The following is a 16008-nucleotide window of genomic DNA, read 5'->3' as shown; positions in this document are numbered from 1 at the left end:
CACAACAAAAGAAAATAGGCCCTGCACTCCAGTTGGCACTATACAAAATATTATGTGAAGCATGGAGCATAAGGTTCATTTCTAGCCTTGAGACAAGCCATTATTTTCTTTGTAGATCAATATCTTTATTGTTAACATGAAGAGGGAGAGAGAACTAGATAGCCTCCACAGTCTCTTCTAGCTTAGGACTAATTGAGTCTGTTATCAATAAATATTATCTGTACTTATTAAGAGAAATATACATTTAAACAGCACCAAAGTATCAGCTTGTTCATTGTTAGGAAAAATAGTGAAAAACATTAAAGTTTACTAGACTGTAGAAAAACAGATACACAATTATACTACTTCTAAACTGTTACTTGATAATAATCTTTCTGGAAAGTCATCTGGCAGTATCTAATTGATGCAACACTATCCATACCCTTTCTCACTGATTACAGTATTATTAAAAAGAAAAAAGTTTATTGTGTATTAAAAATTATAATAGCTTTGTCATTGCAAAAGAAAAAAAAAGAACAACTCTAGAAAGAACCCCAATGTCCAGTGATTTAGTTAAACAAATTGTAGTATGTCAAACTAAAGATTTCAAATTGTTACATAGGAAGTAACAGAAATGAATTAGACAAAAAATTAAGCAAAAACTTAGGTTATGTGATTCAGAGTAAAATCAAAATCAAAACACCATACATAGTGTATTAACATCCAAAGATGCCCCCTCTATTTCAACAAAAAAAGAAGCGTCAAACAAAAGGCAAAGTCATGATTTGTTTATGGAAATGGAGGTATTTGTGATGGCTGTTAAGTACCTGGGCTTTGCCAACAGAAATTTTATATTGACCTGAACTGAGAGAAAAATGTAAATTATTCAAGGAAATGATAGAAATTGTGCATTACATCACTAAATTTTTTGCATCTTCCTAATAGCAAAATGACCTAGTAGGTAAAATTATACATCATAAGATTGCTATCTTTAAGAGACTGATGGATGGCAAGTTTCCATATTGCAAAAAAGATACAAGGATATCCTAGAGAAACCAATTAATAAACTGTTTAGGAATTGGACCATTATCATATACTGAATTGTTGCTCAGTTACATAACATTGATACATAAAACTTCTTATTCTAATAGCTATTCCATGATATATTATCACAATCCTCAAGTTACATCCTAGCCAGAATCATCAAAATTTAGAGAACATTTAGAGACCAGAGTCATGTCTGAAGAGGATGAGATAAATATTTTTCCTGTTGTCTTTTTTTTGTTTCTCTGGTTTTGGGGGGTTTTTAGTGAGGCAGCAGAGGGTGAGCTTACTCACCAATATTCTTTGGAGTTTTTTGTGTTGTTTTTTTTTAGTGAGACAACAAAGGATGAGTTTAATGTGTTTAGTTCATTGAATATTAAATATAAAAGGATTATTCAATATCAAAAGGTAGTATGATATAGAGAGCTGCACCTGAAATCAGGAAGACTTGGACTCCAGTCCTACTTTTGACATAAAATGAATGTGTTACTAGGCAAACCTCTTGTCTGTTCAGTGTCTTAGACAAATTTCCAAGACTATTAATTGCATTGAGAATATTAACCTGCATTGATAAAAAGAATTTTTTTGCTTGGGAATTTCTTGTAGTATTGATAGTACTGATTTTAATTTGAAAAGAGGGAGAGGGATAAGAGTGACATGCATTACCATGACAAAAATAACAGGAAATAATTTGGGAAAAAACTGTGGGGATGTGGAAGAAACTAGCCATTTTTGTTATTTGTTTTAGTTAAAATTAGGTATATTAAAAACAAATATGTTCTTGGTTTTATGTAAGATTTTGAAATTTAAAGTGTTTTTCTTATTGATACTTTATTAAGTTTAGAATGAAAGTTTTAAAGTAATATATTACATTGTATAATAAAAATATTAGAATGATAATTAGGTAAAAGAGGAAAACCATTGATAAATTCACTGTTTAGCTACCTTTCCATGTTAAAGAACTACAGAACTGTTCAACATTTTAACTGGAAGATACTGATTCAGAAAATAATATTTTCTTATTATTTAATAAGCATTTTCATATACCTTCAGTACTCTTCACTGGGATGCATGATGTAATCAGCAATACTCGATTTCTATTCCAACAACCTGAATTCAAATTATGTCTCTGTTACTTGCTGCCTAGGTGCTATGGGCAAATCACTTAACTTCACAAGACCTCAGTTTCCTATAATATAAAATGAGGTGGTTTTACTTGTTGAACCTCTCAACTCTCTTCTCATTCTATAGCTGTGATCCTGTGACCATATAACTCATCCAATCCCTTATCTTGGTCCTGTAATATTTAGCAAGTGTCCTGTAATATTTAGCAAATGATTATTTCTTTTTTTGTGATTATTTCTCTATTAATTTTAAACAGTTGAATAACTTTTAATTGTTATTCTGCTGCAGTGGCATGAGACTCATATAACTATCAGTTCACATGAAAATTAAAAAAAAATAGAAGCAGATATCAGATTGCTAGTGATTTTTGGTATTAAGTATGCTTTTTTTAAAGATTATTGCAAGGCAAATGGGGTTAAGGGGCTTGCCCAAGGCCACACACAGCTAGGTAATTAAGTGTCTGAGGCCAGATTTGAACACCAGGTACTCCTAACTCCAGGGCCACTTTTAAAATAATCCCTTATATTCTTATATTCTTATGATGTGGATAACTGAATTTGATCTTCAAAACAAGCCTCCAAACACAAGGGTAAGCTTGGGCAGATAGCAGATACTATTATCATTTACAATTTCTAGTTAAGAAAATTGAATTTAAGGTTGTGATCTTCCTCACATCAGATGGCTTATAAATAGTAGGATATGAGAGAATCCATGGCTTCTAGCCTGAATTTCCATCCACATTCTGCTTTCCATTTGCCTCTTCAACATTTTTTTCCTACTGAATAAGCCAGGCTTTAATGAATCTAACTCTGATATAATAATACTTGTTTTGCTCATATAGCTCCTTTTTCTGATAAAGGATTTTAATTCTACCCTATAATTTTTTTAACTTAAAAAATGGATTAAATAGTTGATTCTATTCAGTGGAATGCAGTGAAAAATATTAAAAGATAAAGGATGAAGTGTATAGCTTGTTATTTAATGCTTATTTAATTCTCTTCAACAAATGTATCTATTATATTCCTAGTATTGTTATAGGTTCTAGATGGGAATAAAATAGCATAATTGACCTCAAGGAGCCTACAGATTTATAGGTGACTTAAGCCTCCTAAACATAATTTTAGGACCTTATATATAATGTGCAGATGCTCAATTTTTTTTTCAAATAGGATTGAAATTGAATTAAATGGAAGAAAATAATATAATGTCAGTATTCATGCCTTATGGTTTTAAATTGTGAAATAACTGCAGTCTCTGAGGATTCAACTTTGTGGATTACCAAAAGGTCAATTGAGAGATGCATCATGGGTATATAAGGGTTGAACAATATTATGATTGATGAATTTAGCACATGAATTGTATAAAGAATATCATCAGAGAGATGACTGTGGAAATGGAGGTGGATTGGTCATGTGGTAAGAGCCACTTAAATGCCATCTGGAATTGTTTATAATTTGGGTGTATTGGTTTTTAAAACTGTCGAGATCAAGGTCAATGATGTCTTTTATTCTGTTCATCTGCTCTATATAGACAAATTTATCAGTACTTTTCTACAAACATAATTTATTCAATAAAGACTTGATTAACTGAATAATTTAATTAATTGACATGATCCTGTCCTTGCTTGCAAGTCACACTTTTTAAGCTCTATTTTTTTTTTTTACTGATTCAGCTTGTTTACACATTGTACATTATTTAAATGGACACATGGTTTATAATGACACATTTTAAGAACTTTTATCCAAACAAGCTTAATAGATAGGTAATAAAAATGTTATCCCCTTTTACAAATGAAGTTTGTAGTTTGGAGATTGAAGAGGTTCAGTGAGTTGTCATAAATTTGACTACTGTTAGTGTCATATTGTTGTTCAGACTTTTTTTTATTTGTGTCTGACTCTGTGATTCCATTTGAGATTTTTGTGGTAAAGATACTAGAGTGGTTTGCTGTTTCCTTCTCCTATTCATTTTACAAATAAGAAAACTGAAACAAACAGGGTTAAGTGACTTGCCAGGGTCACATTGCCAGTAAGTGCCAAATTTGAACTCAGGAAGCCCTAATCCAGGATCAATACTCTATCCATTGCACTACCTAGCTGCCTAGATAATTGTTATAAAACTATTAATTGTCAGCATTGGAGTTAGAACCCATGTCTTTCCACACCTCCACTTGAGTGCTATTTCTACTATACAATGTTGTCTTTTTTGAATGATCTAGATGTAGCAGTGTTTGATTAATCTATATGGTTTTTCAAATTGTTAGTTTGCAGGGTGGATTGACCATTTATATGAGGTTAATTTTCTTTATTCATTCATCAGAGTGGCATTCACTGGAGAATTTAATAAACATGGCTTGATGTGGGGAGCATCTCTTTTGATTTCATAAAACTCTTAAGTGTTTGAACTAACACCAGTGTTGCATAACATGCCCCCAGTAAGATACAGTGGTGGGAATGGAAAATAGTGCCTTTGATTCCAACTGCAGGACAATACTTTGCCTTCTCATCTTGTCTACTCTTCTCCATTATCTCTTTTAAATTTTATATGGGACAGCCCACCAAACATAGTAAGAACATTCCCTTGACATTTTGGTACCAGTAGGATGAATAACTTTACAACATAAGGGTAATTCCTGGTATGTGGGTAGAAATTCTTATTCTACTTGCCATGAATAAGCTTTATCATGAGCTCTAATTTGTAGACCATTAGAGTTTTGATTTCCTTTGAAGAAACAAATATTCAGTACTTCCAAAAATGAACAGAAAGCTTAAAAAAAACCTTGAATCTTTCTCTTCCTTGATTACATTTCCTTTATATGGAAAATTAATTTTATATGTTGTTTGGAGAGGAAGATACTTTTATATTTGCTTGCCTTTTGGTAGAGTTTGTATTAAAGTGAACTAATCACAGACATTATGGTACCTGCAGAAAGAGGAAGTGGAATTACAAAGTAATCAACTGTCCTTCCCTTTATTTACTATCCCCATTTGGAAGTGTGTTTTTTGCCCTCATTTTGTAAGTATGTACTTTGGTGAGTTTCTCATAAATGGAAACTGAATCTTTGAATATATATAAGTAAAGGTGACAGGATTTTGGGTTGGATGACCACACTAATCAAGTTGCTTAGACAATTAACTTCAGTTAGCCTAGGTGATCATGGGCAGTGGTCTAAAGAGATCTCCTAAAGCAGGGCTGTCCAAAAGGCAGCCCAAAGGCTGCAAGCACCTTCAGGGCCATTTTATGGGACCCTCTATGGGTTTACTAGATGTTTTAGTAAACAAAGCTGAGCTACCACAGAGCTCTCACTAAAATGAAGAATCAAAATTTATCATCTACTCTTTCAATAAAAAGGAGGATGCCTTTTGGTTTTAGTGTGGTGGAAAATGCATATGCCTTAGGAATATAGATTTTTGAGAACAGAGATTTTTTTTCCCTAGATTTAAATGTATCAGATGATATTTTTAAGATTCATGGATCTATGCATTCTACCTGGATAAAAATGTAAAACATTTTGTAAAGATCATCTTTACTTCTTTTACACACCTACTCAGTATCCTCTGGTGTTTATCCTATATTTTATTTTTTTCAAAACTGCATACATGGAGGGTTCTATACATTGTGAATAGCGATCACAAGAGAGCATTGTGAAATTAAATGTAAAATTAAAGTTTTTCAGAAATGAAAATATTCTTGTTAAGAAAAAAACCCAACAAAACCAAACACATTCTCTCATATTTCTCAGATTACTTTTATCTAAGGGATTTTTCATATCCCTAGTACCTTTTTCTTTTCCACTTTTGTTTCTGGTTCTTTCAACACTACCTCCAAAATATTCAGTTAGTTTGCAAAGGTCTGTTGTTATCCCTCTCAAAAGTCTCTGATGTTTTTAGGTGTCTCAGTGAGAAAGGTTTGATGAATTAATTTTCTATATAGGTCTGGCAAAGTGACTGCTTCCCATTGATTATTTACATTTTATAGATCCTTCTTCAGAGCATGCTTCAGAATTCAAAGGAAATAATCTTAGCTACTATTGAGTGTCACCAAATCAACAAGCAAATGCTTACTATGAGCCAGTCACTGTGGGAAGTATTAGGGATACAAAGAAAAGGAAAACATTCTCTATTCACAAGAAGTTCACATTCTAAGGAGGAGGAGACAGCATGTAAATAAACATATAAATAACTACATACAAGATATGTAAAGTGTGTATTATGGGAGCTAAATCTTAGAATGGGTTGCCCTTCCCACTTGCTATAAATCATGCTACAATATACTCTATAAAAGTGACTTCTTACAAAAATTCTATGAAATATTTATTCTCTATTCCCCTCTCCCCCCAAATCTTTGTAAACTAATATTCTTAAAGAAATAAAAATCTTGAATTTTGAAAATTATAATGAATGTCAAACTGGCTTTTAAGAAAATTTATTCAGTTGAAGTTTTGGTCAAAGAGATTCAAAATATCTTCTTCCAAAATTGTCATCCAAAATTGATCTAATGTTCAACTTTCTGGTGATGAATCAGTGGGAATTTAACTAATCTGGATCTCAGGTAATAGCTAGTTCAATAGAAGAATTAATTAAGGCTTTTGAGCTTGGTAAGGCCTGCCAGAATTTTTTGACATAAGTTTTAAGAGATCATCTCTAGGTCAAAATGAAACTGTAGAGAAAGAGTTGATTGGGGAAATGGTGGAACACATAATATACATGTAACATGTGTTATGTTATACTATATAACATAATGTAGCATACATGTGATGTGATGTATTATACTGTTACATCAAGTAAGCTAATGCATAGTATGTAAATGTATGCATAATGATGTGATCTAATATAATGTGTATAGTAAGTATAACATTATAGAAGGAGATTATAAGTTCTACATAGGACATATTTAATTACTTATTTAAATATATGATAATGAGAATATTTAAGTAGAAGTCATAGAGATCAAGGGATGAACCCCATCTCTTCCATGAATGACCTTTAACACTTCAGCTGTGTAAGTTTTAGTTGTATCATCTGTAAAATGAGGGAATGAGAATGAATGTCCTTGTAAAGTATGATCCCTTCTAGATTGGACATGGAATCAGGGACATCCAAGTTCAAAACCTGATTCAGTCTCTCATACTGCCTGTGTGACCTAGGACTAGTCTTCACTTCACTGAGCTCTTTATTGTTATGATGGAGATCATAATACTCCCAGTGTTATTTTAATGATTATTTTAAAAGTACAAAGTACTATGTAAGTGCTAAGTGTTAGTAGTAGTAATAAAAATTAGTAATAGTAACATTGGTTAATAATAATAGTAATAATAATAATAATAATAATAATTATGAATACTAACAACCACAACAAGTTTGATTCTGGAACAGACATGAAAATATATACTTCCTTTATTTTTGCAGAAGTGGGATATGTGGGGCAGCTAGGCAGTGCAGTCCAAAGAGTATCAGCTCTAGAGTCAGGAGGACCCAAGTTCAAATCCAGCATCAGGCATTTAATACTTAGTTAGCTGTGTGACCTTGGGCAAGTCACTTAACCCTAGTGTCTTGCTTTAACAGAGGGGTGGGGGGTATACTCTGGATATATTTATATAGATTGTCAAACTCAATTGAGGAATTGTTTAGTTTTATTGAACTGCTTTTCATTTTATTTTCATCTTTTCTTTTTTATTCTCTGTTAGAATCAGTAAATCATTCTGTACTATGGTAAACAATGTGTCAAGTGCTGGGGCAAAAAAAAATAATTTCCTATTTTTAGATTCTACCTCTTACTCCCATGGCTTACTTCTAAATCCAAACAGAACCAATTCAAATTCTTTTTCTACACCATAATCCTTAGAAAATTTGACCATAACTATCATTGTCTCTTTAAGACTTCTCCAATCTAAACAAACTCATTTCCTTCAATTAGTCTTCGTAAGTCCAATCCATCTTGCTTTCCTCTTTCCCTTCCCAGAAGTGACACCTGGGATTGAACACAATAACTCTTATTTTAACTTGTGGGGTACTGCGGGATTGTCACTGCTGAGATCTTGAACCATGTTCCTTGTTATGTAGCCAAAGATCATATTATCTGTAAAGTTATGATCTTCAGTCTCTTCTATTATGAAGGAGACTGAATTAACTTCGTTAATCTTCAGGTTGGAACTAAGTTTTTCTGAGTAGTTCTTCATTCTACATATTGGAATTTTAAAAATATTGGCTAACTATGTTTAGATCTTCCCCCTCTATCTTCAGGGGTTAATTATTCCTTAGAGAAAGATTAATATATTTTTTAGAATCCAAAACATATTATTGAATTTGTTTACACACACACACACACACACACACACACACACACACACACACACACACATAAACACACATTTATATGTAATACGTTTAGAATTCTTTTTACAAGAGTTACCTCTACAGGCCTAACTAGAACTTTAAAAGAAATTATTTTTAGATATATCACCAACTGCTTCCTATCATGGCTCTTTTTTCCCCCCAAGTATTAATTCTCAATGACTGAACTGTTCTTTTTCTAGTTGGGTTTTTATTGTACATGCAGAATGTTTTTGATCAGATTGTATTTACATGACAGCCTGGAGCTGTGGCATTCTGTCAAGTACATAGCACACATTTAAAAATTTGTCTAAATATTTATTCACATGATGGATTACTGTGGCTCAGAACAGGCAGTTACAACCAATTGAGTAAATAAGTTTTTAAAATTTTGGAATGGTTTTGAGGGGGTCATATTGATGTTTCAACGCAGTTGTCAAAACACCATGGTAATTCTTTACTTTCTCTTCTTGCCCCTTTCTCCTCACCCTGTTTTGTTTTTTAAAAGGGGAAAGAAATCATAAAAGTAAACCCCAACTACTTTATTCCTCTGTAGATATGGCTGTCATTCTTTCCTCTCTCCCTAGCACTTTAACCCTTTTGTCTGCTACATAAAAAGTATTTTTAAAAAAAGTATGGAAAGAAAGGGGTTCAGGAATAAAATCAGGAATGCATAACCACCAACAGGGAAATATATCATAACATAAACTTCATTTTGTATCAATTTGATAATTAAAATCATCTTTACTAATTTCTCATGTTCTCAAGACCATGCTACAACTTACTTATTTCTAATTGTAGTCTTGGATACTTAGATGCTTATGACTTTTTATTTTAGGTTAATCATAGAAAACATTTGCCTAAGGTTAGTTTTTCCTAGCATATTATGTCAGATTACCATTAATTTATAATTTAATGACTGGGTACTATAAAATGAATATATTTTAATCAATTCAACTCTTTGGTGGAAATTTTTAAGTTTAAATTATTAGTAAGAAAAGTAAAGTTTATATTTTATTTAATATATATTTATATCATAAGGATATGTGGACATAGTAGATTTATGATTGTAACATCTTTTGACAAGCAAATTAGACTGTAGAAAGAGCATCCAACTTGGAGCTTGGGGCATATGGTGCTACCTTCTGCGAGTGAAACTCCAGAACAAGTCAGTATATTCCATAAGGGGTCATATTCAGGTTCAGGTTCTTTTTTTTTTTTTAGTAAAGATAAAAAATAGGAGTGCATTATTATTCAAATAGAATTATATATCTATTCACTTTGAATTGTTTCAAGGTAGGTTTTTAACTAAAAATAAAATTTAATTATTCCCATATATTTTAAGTTCCTCCTAAGGAAAAGCAAAACAACAAACAAACAAAATCAAAATGTTAGTATTTGTGGTAGCAAACCAACAAAATAATTTCTATAATTATTTCAGCAATTAAAATGCAAAATTTAAAAAAAGCTATGAAAAGAAGCACCTGGCAGTGTGAAAGAAATACCTTAATCTTATGAAAAGAATAATCCATTGTTCACTTTCAAAATTACTGTAATGTTTTTTCCTTTGTCTATATTTCTGAATGTTGAAATGATTTGCTTTTATAACAATCATTAGAAAAAACTAGTAGAGTCTGGTTAACTTTTTCCTAGGAGAGAAGACAAAAAAGAAGTTTTTCCATATAGGATTGTTATTTATAATAACTCTAGTACTTATGAATCTTGGGATTTCAACATATGGATAAAGTTGGGAAAGAATTAGTTCTATGAGATCCTTCAACCAGCTTTTAATTCGGATTGTTATTTTGAACACACAGCAGGACAGATGGTACAGTAGGAGAGAGTTTTGACTGCCCATCAGAGCCCCAATACCTTTGGGACAGCTGTTGCAGATAAACCTCTTTTACATGCTTTAGGTCAAGAGTAGTCAAACCTGTTCCAACACCTGCTTTTGCATATGCAAATTGGTTATTTTGTCATTTCATTAAACAGGAAAAGGTAATGGTCTCTGGTGATTGTAAATAAGTCTGGAACATCGCCTACATGAAATGAAATCTAGCAAAAAAGACAACTGTGATTTCTGCTGTGTAGTCATGGGATGTTGCTTCTGTTTGGGGGCTTTGTTTCTGGAAGACTGCCTGTAATTTGGAAGGAGGGTTGAGAGGAAAGTTTATGTTTGGAGGCAAGAAGAACAGGGAAGGTGTTTGCTGTCATTGACTGTAGGGTAGTTGTGAAGTTTGACATGCCCAGAAGCTAACGAATGCCATGTGGGGCTACCATACACTGCATACCTCAGTTTTCATCATCTGGTGAGCCTGCAGCATGATTTCCAGGCACTGGAGTCTACAACATGTCTACTTTGGTTTGGAGCTGATTGATCCACAGTACAGAACATGCTTGTGGGATCTTCACTTGCTATAGAAGGACATAAATGATTGAAATGATTTCTTAAGGGGGGAAAAAAGAGTGTGATTTGTTTATAGACCTCACTGCTTATAGTGAAGAAATTGTCAAACAGCAGTGCAGTTATACCTCAGATGGCAATGTGCTGAAAACTTTAATGATTCAGGTATTATTATTGCCTATTGCACATTTACTGCATTAGGAATCAAAGGGGGGGTGCCTCTAATTAAGGGAAGGGGAAAGAAAACTCTTTTTCTTTTTATTGTAGTTTTCAGATAGGGTAGTAGCATATAATGAAAATGAGACCTTTAGAATTGAAGGCTGACAGAAGATTTACTCTGCACTGCCATAGATTGCCATGGGGTAGAAAAGAGACATAGTAGATTTGATGAACAAATGTTGGATGCTGTCATTTTAGATTAAGTTGTTTCACTGTGAAATTGTTGCTAATTTTTCTTTTAAAAATACTGTAAAATTCATACGATAAAAATAATGCTGCAAATCTGTTAATTGGATTAATTATTTTAAAATGTGGTTTTCTTGACAGTTGACTTAATGGGGCCAGAAGCAAAAAAACACTGTTTTGGAGCTTTTTTTGGGGGGGGGGTGGTAGAGGAAGAATGAAGAATTCTCTCCTGACCTTTTAACCTTGTCAAATGATTTTTCCTGATCTTGACACTGCATTCTTTTTTCCAAAGGTTGGAAGTTAACTCTTCAAGATACCAGACTTCATTTTTATTGGGATATTAATTCTGGTAGGTGCTAATCTCATCAAGATTTGCAGGCATTTTCTTTCATAGGCCATTCTGATTTGTAGCTTTTTCTTTTCACAGCAGTATTAAATACCAAACCTTCTCTGATATGGAAGTTCATTAGAGATATGTCTTTGATGGCAGCCCTTTCAGGGCTTCAGTTTCAAATACCTTGATGTAAAGCTTAAGCAGCCATTGTGTTGTAAGCCCTCCTTGATGTGCCTTATTTAGATCTGCATAGTAAATCAAGGAAAGTAAATAACAAGGCAGCAGATGGAAGCATGGAGATAAGGCCAGTGAACAATTGTATTTGTATTTTGTTATGATGTTGACAGGAGCTAAAATTCACTAATCTAGTTCAACTGATCTGCATTTCAAAGAAATCTCATTTAGCAGCAACTTGAAGGTTTGTAGGATAAAGTTCTTTTATTGTAGCTTTTATTGCATTCTTTGCTAATTTATCTGGTCAAGATTTAGCCTTGCTTGCTTAAAGAAGCAAGCACATTACAAGGAGTCTTAAATACTACCAAAGCATTAATGTCTAGACTATGAACCGAAGGTAATTACATATCCAACCGTGAATAGGGTACATTTAGGAAATACTGTTGTCGAAACTGAATTGTTAGAGCTTTTCAGATAACAGTTTTCTTCCCTTGCCTGTTTGCTGTGAGATTTTCCCCCCTTTGTATAAGAGTTAATATACAATCAGCTAGCCAGAAATGATGGGGAAATAAGTAGATCTTTAAGTGTGAATCCATTCATTCATTCATTTTGCTTAAAAATTATTTGTTTGGATGTTTGATATCCTTATTTGGAATACTTCAGTTTTTCAAATGTAGACTACTTAGCAAAAAAAATGTTGGATATGAAACAAGCTTTAGTAAGTATACAGTGGGCAAGTATACACAGCAGATAGCAATATTTTCTATTTCTACTTTAGATGTGTTGTTGAAGGTAAAGAGCTTAGTTGAAAATTGAGTTAGATAAATTATGTTAATTTTTTAAAAAATCTGCTTATGAACCTGATTTATAGTGAATTCAGTTTATGCTACAGTTAAAATTGATTAATAATAGCCTTAGGTTCATTTTAAGTCTGGATCATAGAGTTTTCTTCTGCTGCTTTCCACTATCAACTCAACATGAATCTGGTTAAGTTAAGGTAGGAAACTGAGATTCTGTTTCTCCTGTGTCATGAGGAAATGTTCTGCTAAACTATCTTGAGGGTCATGAGTAAAAGGTATCTCTATGCCTCCTATCCCCCCCCCCCCCCAAAAAAATTATAATATTCTTTAGTGTAATTTTTTTTTTTAGGTTTTTGCAAAGCAAACAGGGTTAAGTGGCTTGCCCAAGGCCACACAGCTAGGTAATTATTAAGTGTCTGAGCCCAGATTTGAACCCAGGTACTCCTGACTCCAAGGCCAGTGCTTTATCCACTAAGCCACCTAGCCGCCCTCTTTAGTGTAATTTTAAAACTGAGATGATTCATGTTTTCATTTTATTTGAGTCTGCACCACAATCAGCCAGTCAGTGAAAAAGCATTTATTAAACATCTACCATGTGGCTGCCACTGTGTAGGAGATAGAAAGAAAGGCAAAGAAGATAGTCATTTCTAATAAAGGAACTGACATTTTAATGGGGGAGACAAAATGCAAACAAATATGTACAGATAAACTATATAGAAGCTAAAGTGGAGGTAATAGTGGAAGGCACTGGTAATAAGAGGGATTCTATAGAATGTGGAATGTTAACTGGGACTTGAAGGAAGCCAGGAAGCAGTGATGGAGAAGGAGAGCATTCTAGGTATGAGTAACACTGAAAATTATTGGAGGTTGAAATTTGAGTGTCTTATTCAAAGAAGAGAAAGGAGTACCAAGTTTTAGGATTGCAAAATAGATACTGGGATCAAATTAGGGGGTAGTATATTGGAAAGGGGAAGGACAGATTAGGGGCTTTGAATATCAAACAGGGTTTTATCTTTGTTTCTGAAAGAAGTAGGAAACCACTGGAATTGATTGAGTAGAGGAGACATGATCAGAATTTAGGAAGATCACTTTGGCAACTGAGTGAAGTATAGACTGAAGTGGGGAGATTCTTGTGGCAAATCAACCAACAGGCTATTACAATAGTCCAGATATGGTGTAATGTGGGCTTGTATTGGGTGGTGATAATGTTAGAGGAAACTAAGTGGCAGACTGAGAGATAATAGGAAGGCAAAAATCAACAAGTCTTGGCAACAGAGTGAATATGGAATGGGAAGAGATGATTATACTCTGTAGCTTTTTAAAGGTTAAATTTATTAGGAAATATTTCTGTTCTTAGGAACTAGTGAACAAATTTTAAAAATTTGCCAATATAAGTGAAAAAATTTAAGTATGGAAAAATGATTTAAAGTATATATTTTTTTCTTTCTATTGCATGTCTATAGGGGACTTCCAGGGCAGAGTGTTGCATACAGTGTTAGTTAGATGTGGTCACTACATAGGTTGATATTACTCATTCTTAATTGGGGAGGGAGTCACCAGAGAGGGTATGATGGGGGGAGGAGAAATAACACATCTCCCATAAATATCTGTGATATATACAAAAAGATTAATAAAAAATATGTAAAACCTAAGATATAGTAACAAAATTTTAAAAAGATTTAAAAAATTTTAATTTCTTTCCTAAATTAATCAAACGTTAACATCACATCTGTGCTCATTCTCCTTAGGGTTCAAATTGACTGAATGCTCCACTGGCTCTGCACCAGCTCTGCAGCTCTGGGGTCTAAGAAATGTACCTGTTTGGAGCCTTCTATATTTCTTCTACCTGTATCAACCCAAATGCCACTACTAGTTAAGCAGCTGTTTCTTAGCCTTGAGCTTTACCTTTTGTGAAATAATCATTAACAACCATAGAAGAAGTAAGAAGATTTGTTCTAACAAGTTTAAAGATAAACAGATCATACATCAACTTAAAAAAAATATTTTTCGTTGTAAAAAACATGTAATAGTCTATATAAACCTAGCAGGAGTTGGAAACTCTAGGACATTTTATATTGCTTAGGTAGGTGGTAGAATGGATAGGTTGCTCACTCTGGAGTCAGCAGGACCTGAGTTCAAATGTGATTTTAGATACCAGCTGTGTGACCACTATGCTTCATGTGCCTCAGTTTTCTCATTTATAAAATGAACTGGAGAAGGACATAGCAAACCACTCCAGTACCTTTGCCAAGAAAACTCCAATGTGGTCACAGAGAGTTGACTGAAAGAACTGTACAGCAACAGCAAAGAAGATAGAGACCTAAGGCTGGGAGAATAGTGAAAAGCATTTGGGATAGCTTATCTAAAGAATATGACTTTAAGAATGAAAAATGAAAAAAGTTACATTATAAAGAGATTAGGGATGACCAAGTATTTGTATAAAGACATAATAACAAGAGTCTGTGAAATGAAGATTCAACACAGGATGAAATTAAAAGAACAAATTTGAGAGTTATATTTTTCAAGATGAGAAGCATCTCATCTGATGTAGCCATCTCCTTTAAGTTCTAGCTCTTTTATTTACTGCCTTTGCCACTTAAGGCAAAAAATGACCTAACTACTCTGGCCCTTGGTTTCTTTTTTTCTGTTAAATGAGGGGATTGACTGTATTAGATGATCTCTGAGTTTACTTCCCATTCTAAATCTTGCAAAACTGGTGAATGTTCAAGAGATGGTATCCATGGTACAGAACTCAACAGGAAAAGAAGTTACAGATTTAGAAACCATTTCTATAAGTGTCATTTATAAGCCAAAAGGGAAAAAGATCTGTAAGGATTTCTTTAGTAATCTTTTCTGGATCATTGACAGTGTCTACCCCATTTGGACTCTTACATAACAGTCTCTCATATCCTGCATAAGATGTAAATGAGCACCTGGATTAGCCCTAATACGCAATATATGGGTATTTAATGAGAGCATTGAGGAATTGATTCCCAGTCTAAAAGTGGGAAGATACTGAAGATACTGGGATAAATCTTGGACTTTATTCCTTCTCTTCCTCTCCCCCGCCCCCTTTCCTTCTCTCCTAAAAAAGGATCACCTGGAAGACACCAATAACCATTTATTTATATAGTTATTTATATGCCTAATTTCTTGTTTCTACAAAATTTTTGAGAATAATCTACACATATGTAGAATGGGATCCTTGAAGAAAATTTAGAAGGAAAGAGGCAGGCTTTTGTGAATGATGTCTTAAATAGGTAACATCTCTCAAGTGACTGAAAGTTGTAAAACTATACAAGATTCTACTGTGCCTAATAATTGGTTGACTACAAAACTGATTTGGTGATAATAGTTGACATTTATAAATCGCTGTAGTTTTTGCAAATATATTGATACTATTTCATTTGATTC

The 16008-nt window shown here is 33.3% G+C and overlaps 1 protein-coding gene across 8 annotated transcripts in view; it reads left to right on the top strand.

Annotated features, from left to right (window-relative positions):
* Positions 1-16008, top strand: part of FOXP2 (forkhead box P2) — a 721187-nt gene that overhangs the window by 78811 nt on the left and 626368 nt on the right. For 2 of the 8 annotated variants that reach the window (XM_074193877.1, XM_074193872.1), the window contains exon 1: positions 1885-14534. The exons of 2 other annotated variants lie outside the window; for them this stretch is intronic. The gene's annotated coding sequence lies outside the window, so the exon portion shown is untranslated. Of the gene's footprint in view, positions 1-1884; positions 14535-16008 lie in introns of those variants that run through there. 4 more of the 8 variants (XM_074193879.1, XM_074193878.1, XM_074193869.1 and 1 more) reach the window with 3 other exon arrangements.

The sequence above is a fragment of the Macrotis lagotis genome, chromosome 7, assembly GCF_037893015.1.
Source record: "Macrotis lagotis isolate mMagLag1 chromosome 7, bilby.v1.9.chrom.fasta, whole genome shotgun sequence".
NCBI classification, from domain to species: Eukaryota; Metazoa; Chordata; class Mammalia; order Peramelemorphia; family Peramelidae; genus Macrotis; species Macrotis lagotis.
Note: the sequence above shows the minus strand (reverse complement) of the source record. Positions and strands in the feature narration are given on the sequence as shown.